Source organism: Natrix helvetica (assembly GCF_964273705.1).
Source record: "Natrix helvetica genome assembly, chromosome: 5".
Taxonomy (NCBI): domain Eukaryota; kingdom Metazoa; phylum Chordata; class Lepidosauria; order Squamata; family Natricidae; genus Natrix; species Natrix helvetica.
The window spans coordinates 29,715,774-29,727,640 of record NC_138551.1 but is presented as its reverse complement, the minus strand read 5'-3'; the positions used below and the strand labels follow the sequence as shown (position 1 = coordinate 29,727,640).

Below are 11,867 nucleotides of genomic sequence, written 5' to 3'. Positions count from 1 at the left end.
AACATTTACAATGAGCAAATAATTCAGTGTAACTATCTTATCTATAACTGGACAGGGAAAGAAGCAGATGGAGATGATGGTATGTTTGTGAAGAAACATGTCACAGTTATTTTCTGTATTGTCATTATTTTATGCTTTCTTTCCTTATCTTATTAAGGAACACAAATTGAGTTCAAATTAGTGGTCTTGATTTGGCTGGAACTCTCAATTTCAAGTAGTACAAATATTATTTTTTTCCATAATGAACATATTTCTAATTTGTTAACACAGTTTACATTCTTCTATATCAATGTGTCCTATTTTGTTTTAACTATCCAACTGTGCCTCACTCTTCTTTTTAAATCCTTTCTTTCCCAATAGAAAAAGATCAAGGTTTCAACAACCTATAGTTGAACTCTATCAGCAGTCTCTCTCTGTAAATTTGAAAGACAAATCACCAAACAAACAAGAATTCTTACAATCCTTCAGTGATGAAGCACCCATCACTTCTGAAGGCAAACTGTTTCACTGGTTGATTGTTCTACTGTCAGGACATTTTTCCTTAGTTCTACAATACAATACAATACAATACAATACAATACAATACAATACAATACAATACAATACAATACAATACAATACAATACAATACAATACAATAGTAGAGTTGGAAGGGACCTTGGAGGTCTTCTAGTCCAACCCCCTGCCTAGGCAGGAAACCCTATACCATTCCAGACAAATGGCTATCCAACATCTTCTTAAAGACTTCCAGTGTTGGGGCATTCACAACTTCTGGAGGCAAGCTGTTCCACTGATTAATTGTTCTAACTGTCAGGAAGTTTCTCCTCAGTTCTAAGTTGCTTCTCTCCTTGATTAGTTTCCACCCATTGCTTCTTGTTCTGTCCTCAGGTGCCTTGGAGAATAGCTTGACTCCCTCTTCTTTGTGGGAACCCCTGAGATATTGGAACACTGCTATCATGTCTCCCCTAGTCCTTCTTTCTCTTAAGCTAAACATACCCAGTTCCTGCAACCGTTCTTCATATGTTTTAGTCTCCAGTCCCCTAATCATCTTTATTGCTCTTCTCTGCACTCTTTCTAGACCAGTGATGGCGAACCTATGGCACGCGTGCCACAAGTGGCACGCGGAGCCATTTGTCAGGGCACGCGAGGCTTCCCTGATGCCTTCGGAGCGCTTAAAACCACCCTCCAAGCAACCCGGAAGTGGTGGTTTTAAGCGCTACAAAGGCTTCAGGGACGGTCCCTGAAGCCTCCGGGGGGTTGGGGGAGGCTCTTTTCGCCCTCCCCAGGCTCCTATAAAGCCCCTGGAGCCTGGGGAGGGCGAAAAAAGCATGTAAAAATGGGGGGGGGGTCGCACGTTGTGCGAGCATGCACACTGGGTGGGTCGTGCATTGCATTATGGGTGCGGCACGCCCGCACTCAACCCCCCTGCGCTCCCCCCACTTGTGGCACACGAGCCAAAAAAGGTTCGCCATCACTGTTCTAGACTCTCCACATCTTTTCTACATCATGGCGACCAGAACTGAATGCAGTATTCCAAGTGTGGCCTTACCAAGGCATTATAAAGTGGTATTAACACTTCATGTGATCTTGATTCTATCCCTCTGTTGATGCAGCCTAGAACTGTGTTGGCTTTTTTGGCACCTCTAGGTTGGATCTCTCTTTGATTAGTTTCCATCGGTTGTTTCTTGTCTTGTCTCTGGGTGCTTTGGAAAATAGCCTGATGCCTTCTTCTTTGGGCAGCTTCTCAAATATTGGAACACTGTTATCATGTGTCTCTTGGTCTTTCTTTTCACTGGATTAGCCATACCCAAATTCTGCAACCACTCATCATGTTTTAGTCTCCTAATTATCTTGGTTGCTCTTCTTTGTACTTACTAATGTTTTCCAGTGACACGAAAGTTAAATAAAGAATATCATTATAAACAGAGGAAAGAATACTATTGAATTTTTCTGTTCTTAGAATTATCTAAGCAGGAAAAAAGAAATACTAAGATGTGAAGCTTATTTGGAGGATGTCTGGGGATTTTCTATTGTTTGTACAAGTCATCAAACCTCTCCTCAACTTAGTTTCATCATTAAATCCTCATGGAGTGATTTTTATGAACCTGATTCAGGGGTAAACAGAGAATATGACTGTATATATGGATAAGGACAGCTAATCTTGGCATTCTGCATGCATCAGAAATCCTTTTAGGCTGAGGTAGAGATAAATAATGTAAGTAAATATTTATCAGCAGAGATTTGCCCACATAATGTTTTTTTTAGTGGTCACAAACTCCCCCCCCCCATTTTGTCTGCATTTATGAATGACCAGCATTGTTCTGGTGTTCAGTATATTTCTATAAAATATACTTTGGAACCTGTATGAGAATTACTGAATACAGATGCTCTGCTATGTTTTGGGCACTTGGAAAATAAAAGTTTGTATGCCTAATGTTTAGATAACAGCAAAACAATGTTTATATACAACAAGTATTGCATAAATCTTATTAGGATCAAACTACTTCAAACTATGGGACTCATTTGAGAATCCTTGAAGAAAAGAAAATGTGTGTGATAGAGACAAGGAGTGAGAAAAAGAGAAAGACACTGATTTAGCAGTAAAAGGCTGAAATTTTTCCTTCATAAAAATCACTTCAGGTCTATTATCTTCTTTGCTTACCTCTATGAATGCAAGCAAGTTAGAAGGGGATTCAGATACAAAATGAACTAAACCCAGACTGAATGTAAGTATGGAAAGATAGCTGGTTGGATGAATTTGGATTTATTCCCAAAATTGCAGGTGAAAGAGTAACAGAACCTGAGAGCAGAGTCAAAAAAGGAATCAGCCTAGAGCCAGTACATAACCACAAATGGACTAAGTCCAACTTCTCTTTGATTCCATTCATTAACCTTTATCCCCTGCCAAAATTTGCCTTCCCAAATGTTGACATTTAATGCTTTTTATGGCAATTCATACAATTACTGGCAGTGAGGTTCAAGCAGGTATAGTCTATTCAAAATAATATAACATAGATTATGATGAGATATAAGATATGTTATAAGAACATATGTTAGAAGGTTGGAAATGGTTTTAAAATCAAGTAACATTTTAAATAAGAGTGTATGTATAGGGCTGCACTAGGAAGGAATAAAAGTCAACTAATTTATTTTGAATCTCCAAATGGAAGCTATTAAAATGTTGCTGCCCATCAGATCTTAAAGTCATTTCTGAAATTTCATGGCCAACTGAAGATTGCTTCCACATTTCATTTTGTCATATATATATATAATTATCACTTGTGTATTCAGAAGGGAGTGGCAATCACTTTTATTTTCATTATTTGCACTTTCATTTTGTGCATTTTTGACATTAATTTATGACAAAACAAGTCTTCCTGCTTAATTGCCTAGTGATTATAAACATCTGAATTTTGCTCTTTAAGGAATTCAGTATGACAGCATTTAACATGTTAAAAATTCCCACCATAGCTCAACAGAATAACCCACTGCCTTGCAGACAATATAAGTTGCTTCATATTCAAATGCAAATAATCCTAACCAGGTGCATCCAAATCCTAACCGCGTGTTTGTAAATATTTTAGATTTGATAATTTGACTATCAACAGAGGCTTTAGTTGTCCTTTGCTAGTGTACTACGTAGCTGTTTCAACAAGAATTTAAAAGAAAAGAGGAATATTTTAGCTACTAATTTTAATAGATTTTGTGATTCTATGTTGTATAACATGTATAAAGTTAGAGCTTATCAAATGGGATAATCGTATAACAAGTATGTACGATGTTACAGGTATTATGTAATTTGTCAGTGAAGTTGGTGGACAGGTTTGGATATAGAAGTAACAGTCTTACTCAAGAAACAAAATCATAGATTGAAGGATAATAGCTAATAATATCTGATCTATTTCTATATGTTTCAAAATGAAGGATGATTACAAAATATTGCATAAAGAGATACAAATCTCAGCCTGGGTTGTCATTTCCGTTTCCATCTGTTTTGTTTGTTTCAGTGTCTGATTACAAGCAATCCAATAATTTTAATTCTGGATGTGTTTTTGATGTAGCCTGATATGGATGCTCTCGTTTCTTGAAGCCTGTGAAATAAATAGGTAGCAGGTTGACAGAAATTCTGTTTTGTTTTGGAGAAGAGAGATCTTCTCCACTCTGAAAGAAATGAAGGAAGCTGTTTGCACAGGGTGTGGACATCTGCTGTTTGTACACTTTTTGTTGAACTTCATAAGAGGAGATTTGGTGTAATTGTCTACTGCAGTGGAGCACCAAAGCAGCAGTTGGTATTTCAGCTAAAAAATGCCATGCTTAGTTGTTACAAGTGTTTAGTCTAGTGGATTAATACAAGTTTAGTTTTTTTTTCAAAAACGATAAAAAGTACCTTGGGAATTCTCTTGTATATTTTAGTCTTTCTTCCAGTTTTGACATTAAGAGCTTAGAACAGTGCAGTGCTGGGTTTTTTTTCAGGCAAACTTTGCTATACAGTATATACCAGAGCAAATATGGAATATGTACTAGAACAAATCCGTTTGGTAAACATAACCGTGCATCTTTATATACATATCTTCAATCAAAGGAAACATCACTGTTTGACTAGACTATATTTTGGGGAATATAGTTAGAACATTATTGTTACTCAGTGGATCCATTATATTGATGCTTTAGGTTACAATAATGTTAGGTGAGTGTAACGATTTCATTAGTTTAACTTAATTCCAGACCAGTAGTGGGTTCTGGATTCTGTTGCAACCAGTACGGTTGCAAGGGGGGCCGGCGTCCACTACATGACGCGCATGTGTCGTTACCTCTTGCGATGCCTCCGCGAGCCTCCACGATGCTCCAGCTGCTCGGCGGAGCATCACGCAAGCGCTGTGTGCTCGGTGCTTTGTGCGTGTAGGCGCTGAAGAGCTCAAATACAAGTAAGGAGGTCGGGCAGGCTTATGGGCCTTCCGAAGCACCATACCAGAATGATACCCGGTGCTCCGGGAAGTTACTGGTACATCAGTACCAGGGCATACTGCCTGCAACCCACCACTGTTCTAGACACAGTGTGTAATTATCTTTTAATTTTAATAACATATAAATTTATAGAATTGGGAAGAATGCTACAAGCTGTCTCCTGCAACCTATGATCCACTAGAGTCATTTGATTAATGACTATTCAACTTTTGAGGACTGCCAGCAAAGTAGAAGTCACCCCTTCTTGTCATAACCTGGCTGACACAGGCTTGCACAGTCAGGAAGTTCCTTCTGACATCTAGACTGATCTACTTCTTCGTACTTTTGCAGATCAGACAAAATGACAATGGGCGGCTAATATTTTAAAGAGGATTCATTCATCTTCCTTATGATGCCATTGCTGAGAACAGCAATATAGATCATTGCAACCATTAGCAAATAAAAACTTTTCTGAGATTCAGATAAAATATGTGCACAGTGTTCTCCTAATCTACTAAAATAATAATTTGGTTGAAGGAAGTAATGTTCACCTCACATGATTTAGAAACTAAACCTTTGCTAGGTCCTCTTAATTGTAACATGCCTGCCTAAGTGTTCACATACATGCTGCTTAATAATCTATTGGAGGTTTATTATTTGTTAATCATCGTTGACAAATCTATATTTATAAGGGCCTACCCCATTTTTTAAAATAGTTTTTTTTATTTTCAAACAAACACAGACACACAAAACATATAACATAAAAACCTCTTCAACTGCATACAGTGTGTTGATTGGTTACAAGGTCTTTCTGCATCCTTGCCATAGTCATCACTTGAGCTTTATCAAAAATTACACATTGTCAATCAAATATCTTTGTATACATTATTATTATACTTCATTTTGATTATCACTATTGTTTCTCCATTTTAAACAAAGTATTCTAAATATGTATCCATATGTATATCATCTTCAATATATCCAATAATAAAGATTTTTTTAATATCCTATTGTAAGTCATTCTATTATTTTAGCATTGATAACATTCTCAAATAATTTTCAATTCCATGTTTTTTCCATTATTAGTATCATCAATATAATATACATGTATACAAATTTTTATAATTGTTAAACATACATTAAGCATAGCTATTATTACATCCTTTCTATATGAGGCATATTAAATTTGAAGTTAATTTATATTATGGTGTTTCATTACATCATCCTGAAATCATCCAATGATATTACATCTTTATATTCTATTCTATATAGAATTATTTATCTTTTATAAAAGGCTTTTCAACATCATCTCCATCATCCTCACTTACAGTTTGTATAAAATTTCATATTATCAATCTAGTGTACATAAATGCTTTATCATTATTGATCATTTATTTGACTATAGCTATTATTATTTTGTCTTATACATAGTACTCAAAGTTTAACTACATTTAACTAAATTTTATTGTGACATTTCATTTCATCATCCTGTATCCTTCCAGAAATAGTGCAGTCCAATATCTCTTGTCATTTGTAGAATCTGTATTCTAAGTGCTTTCTTGATAAGTCTTATGTGGAATTCTCTTGACAACTTGTTGTTCATTGCATAACTTATAAGTATTTGAAACCCTCCATCTGTTCCTTTCATCAGCTTGACTTTTGTTATCACTGGTGCTTCTGCCAAAATTACTCTCATTTTTTCTGCCAAATTTTCTCCCCTTTCTTCATCTATGTTTTAACATCTGAGATAGAGTTCCAGTTCATCAATCTCTCCTTTCCGTATTTCGCACTTCTCATTTCCCTCCACTCTTGATTTGCTGTCAGTGTCAACAATTTTCTTATCACTTTCATGATACGTACATACTTTGATATATGTCTGTGATTTTTTGAAATCTGTCCTCAAATTTCATCGTTGTTTTATAAGTATTCTCAACTCTTCCCTCCATACTTTCTTTATTTTGATCTATGACTTCAAGTCTCTTCAATTCTCTCTGTGATTATTAAACTTTTTGAATTTCTAGCATAATTCTTTGCAATGTTAGTTCCTTTTCTTCTTCATATTGTGCCATTTTTCCAGGTTATAAACACTGCCACTTAAAGATCCAAAGCTTTTGCTCGGTTTCAAACAAATTCAGTGAAGTTTTTCAGGTCAAAGCTTTCTCTTTTCTTCAAAGAAACACTTGTATAAGCAAACCATTTTCCACTGACCCTTTCAGTAAACAAAGCCAATAGCTTTGTAATATCAGATGTTGCCAAGCCTCTAGCCTCTAGATGGCAGTATTACATCTTTTCCCTCTGTTTTTGCCTCTTTCTAAGCTCCAAACTCCGGAAGAGGAAAAAAAAATGTTTAAAGATTATGATCCGGTCGAGCCTTGCGAGGAAAGAGACTTTTAATCCACAAACACAAAAAATAGGGAAAGTATAGAGGAAGAAGGGAAAAAAAGACAAGTCCAGTTTAAAAGTAAGAGGCATTTGTAAAAAGTCCATCCATAAAAAACAAACAACATTAAAATAAAAAAGATAACACGATAGTTTTAAACCAGGGTTAATTCGCCACTTGCTTTCTTTTGTCTTCAATTTTATTTTAACGCTAAGTCTCTTGGTTTTTTTCTTCTCTAATAATAAAGATTTTTTCACCATTTCGACACACTGTCTCTCCTATTCTGCTTCCATTTCAGGGGTTTGTCCCAACCTTCTGCAGCCATGGCTGCTTCTCTTGTAGCTGGCAAAAAGAACTTTCTCTGGATCAATCAGAGGCTTTGCGATGCCCCTGAGGTAAGCAGGACATGCCCTTCTCTATCACCGTTCCTTCAAAATGGTTTAGATCCAAAAAGGATCGTCCAGCAACAGAGATATTGACAGCAATCCTGGAGCCCCAAGATTGTGTGTCATGTCATAGCGACGTCGGGCCCGCCTCTCCAAGGCCTCCCCCATTTTTAAAGCTGGGGATAGAATTTGTTCCTTTCTAGTCTCCTGGCACAATCACCAATCTTTCAGTTCTCAAAGATTATAGACAGAAATTCTGTTTTCCCTTCTGCCAGTTTCATCATTGAAATTAGCTAAGATCTCTCTTAATCCTTCCTTGTTTATTAAACTTCTTCAAATGTATAACAATTACTAACTAGGTTCTGTTTCCATTTTGAAAGAGGAGAAATATAAGAGAGCCCTTAATAACTATTATCTTCGCAACACCATCCATTACCAGTGCATCAATTTCTTCTTACCCTACACTTTCTGGCACTCTCCTTTTGTCTCTCATGTACTAAAAGGTCATTCTGTTATATAAATTTCAGTTCAATTTTAACTTAAAACTTTTTAATACTGTTACTACCAGTTTCTGAAGACTTGATAAACTTTATATTCTTCATTAGTTATATGTTTCATTTCCAATCTATCTTTCTTTTTCCTTTTCAGCATTTTAGAGAGATCCAAGTTTGTCTTTAGATTCTCTATATTTTTTCTTGATGTACAAAATATTCATTTCTCCTTCAGTATCTCATTTTATATACTTTCTTATTCTTCCCAGATACTTTTCTCTTTCAATTTTTTAACCATGGGATCTGAGTTAGCTTATTTTCATAAACATTCACTTTTCTGAAGTATTCAGGATTAATTCTTTAAGTTCCTTTTCCTCTGGTTATACTGAATTTAATGATAACATGATTGTTATTCATCAAGGTACAATACAATACAATACAATACAATACAATACAATACAATACAATACAATACAATACAATACAGTAGTAGAGTTGGAAGGGACCTTGGACGTCTTCTAATCCAACCCCCTGCCTAGGCAGGAAACCCTATACCCATGATGGCGAACCTATGGCACGTGTGCCACAAGTGGCACGTGGAGCCATTTGTCAGGGCACGCGAGGCACTGCCCTGTCAGCTGGCCAGCGCGCATGCGTGCGCTGGCCAGCTGAGTTCACCTTTTTAAAAGCTATTTTTCACCTTCCCCAGGCTCCAGAGGCTTTATAGGAGCCTGGGGAGGGCGAAAAGAGCTTCCCCCCCGGAGGCTTCAGGGACCGTCCCTGAAGCCTTCGGAACGCTTAAAACCACCCTCCGAGCAAACCGGAAGTGACTTCCAGGTTGCTCAGAGGGTCGTTTTAAGCGTTCCGAAGGCTTCAGGGACCGTCCAAGGCTTCCCTGATGCCTTCGGAGCGCTTAAAACCACCCTCCGAGCAACCCGGAAGTCACTTCCGGTTTGCTCGGAAGGTGGTTTTAAGCGCTCCGAAGGCTTCAGGGACCATCCGAGGCTTCCCTGATGCCTTCAGAGTGCTTAAAACCACCCTCTGAGCAACCTGGAAGTCACTTCCGGTTTGCTCAGAGGGTGGTTTTAAGCGCTCCGAAGGCTTCAGGAACCGTCCGAGGCTTCTCTGATGCCTTCGGAGCACTTAAAACCACCCTCCGAGCAACCCGGAAGTCACTTCCGGTTTGCTCGGAGGGTGGTTTTAAGCGCTCCAAAGGCTTCAGGGAAGCATCCGGACTGTCCCTGAAGCCTCCGGAGGGCCTCCAGGGGGTCGGGGGAGGCTCTTTTCACCCTCCCCAGGCTCCTATAAAGCCCCTGGAGCCTGGGAAGGGCAAAAAAAATATGTAAAAATGGGGGGGGGGTGTCACGCATTGTGCACGCATGCACACTGTGGGGGTCGCATGTTGCATTATGGATGCGGCACGCCCGCACTCGACCCCCCTGCGCTCCCCCCACTTGTGGCACGCGAGCCAAAAAAGGTTCGCCATCACTGCCCTATACCGTTTCAGACAGATAGCTATCCAACATCTTCTTAAAGACTTCCAGTGTTGGGGCATTCACAACTTCTGGAGGCAAGATGTTTCACTGATTAATTGTTCTAACTGTCAGGAAATTTCTCCTCAGTTCTAAGTTGCTTCTCTCCTTGATTAGTTTCTCCTTGATTAGTATTAGGTACAATCTCCTTGATTAGTATTAAGTAGAAGTCACTTTGATTTTCTTAACAAATTGATAAGAGTTAGATTTAGGGAAACATCACTCTGATTTTTATCCACCATTTTCCATACAATGTTATCAGCAAGAGAGGACATGCATTTGTTAGAGATCCACCTTGACAGAATATAGCAGATATCTGGATAATTGAAATATTCTATTATCACTATCACATGACACTGATTTGTTATCTGACACAAGGCCTGATATGAATCTTTTGTCTGCCCAGATAGTCCAAAATAATCTACTTGGACAATGTCATTTTTACTTCTCTCTCCAGTTATTCTTATATAAACTTTTAACAGAGTTTCTGTGCTGATTCCTCATTTTTTTGCAAGTATATTTTCTTTATGTCAAGTTCAAGACTATGGATCCATGACGTTTGACTGAGGTAATTTTGCATTTCTGTATCATCAGTCATCTGCTCAACTACACTAGCTATTGTTGAAGCCAATAAAATATCAGAAGAAAGACCAAAGGAGAGCAACTCATGCTGGTTCAAATCAATCTGGCAGGGAGATCTTCCAGTTTCTGGCTGAAAATATCCTCCTCTGCACAGGGAGTGGAGAGAGGAACTGCCTCATTGGCCTAGTCAAAAGAAGTCAGAATGCCTTGTTCAGCCCACCCAGATAAGGAATGCAGAGAGAGTAAAAGAATTGCCTGTTGAAGGAGGCCAGGCTGCTCTTTCATTCTCTTCATGGAAGTGAACTTCTTCTCTGGGCTGGCCAAATGGGGCTTTGGTCAGCTATGGAGTTTCTTCCTGTGCAGAAAACTCCTTTCCTGGATAGGCTGAATTTTCTCCATCCAGTGAAGGAGTTCTTTTCTGTACATAGAGTGAAAGAACTGCCTGTCCTTCTTTGGCCTCCTTAATGACTGCAACTAGGAAAATGATGTTATTACATGGGTTTCTCATTTAACAACTGCAACAAACCATTACCAGATAATTCTTGCTTCGATTGTGGTAACCAATCTGACTTCTGTGTTGACTTTTTATTATAACATTCATAGCCATTATAGAAAACGATAGTGTGCATATAACAAAGCAAAATACAAAATTTAATAGCTTAATCATTATTAGCATAAACATAAATTAATACAGCTAACTAGTTTATTAAACCAAAGCAAAATCTGCATTATTTCAGTTGCTTTGCATTTAATTGCCAGAGCATTGACCTTCCAAACAGAAGGAAGCTGTTTAAACTCCAAGCAAGGAGGCACCAATTTAGCAAGATTAGCTAATGTTGAAGGTTGAGTACTTCTGAAAGCAGAAGTAAACCAAGGTTTTCCCCATAACAACAATACTTTCAGAGATGGAATAATCCTGAACAAATGGCATAAAATATTTCTACTTCACCAGAGTAGACTCATGCTCAGCCTGGGGGACAGGAGTCCCTTAATTATATTCTTGTCAGGCATATAAGAGCAAGGACTACACTTGAAGTCCCAATGAAACTGATTTATTCTTACTCATGCCTATGCACGGGAATCTATTCAACCAATGGTTAGCACTATTTTGATGCTAGATATGGGTTAACTGTATTTAAGAAAGGTTGGACTTTGATTGTGGCTATGTAGAGATCCTAGGCTGATTTCTTTTTTGACTCTTCTACAATTCTATAGATTGTCATACCAAGTTATAAAAATGTTAATATAGCCTGTCCTACAAATTATATCACAATTATGCTTTATTTTTTCTTCCAATCACAAAGTGTACATAATTTATGACATTCATAATTTAGGAAGCAACATAATTCTTTATTATGAACTTCAAAACATGAAGTACATAATTGAGGAAGTAAAATTACTTTGTCCATTCTACATATATTGAAATTATGAAATAGATGTTTACAGTCAAAATATTTTTGTTTAACACTGACTAAAAAGGAGAACAACTGGAAAAGCAACAGGTTTATTAACTGTGGTATATAATAAACGTATGCATCTGTTCTATTGATTT

At 37.6% G+C, this 11,867-nt stretch overlaps 1 protein-coding gene across 3 annotated transcripts in view; it reads left to right on the top strand.

Annotated features, from left to right (window-relative positions):
- Nucleotides 1-11,867, top strand: part of MED12L (mediator complex subunit 12L) — a 211,299-nt gene that overhangs the window by 108,961 nt on the left and 90,471 nt on the right. The gene's annotated exons all lie outside the window — the stretch shown is intronic.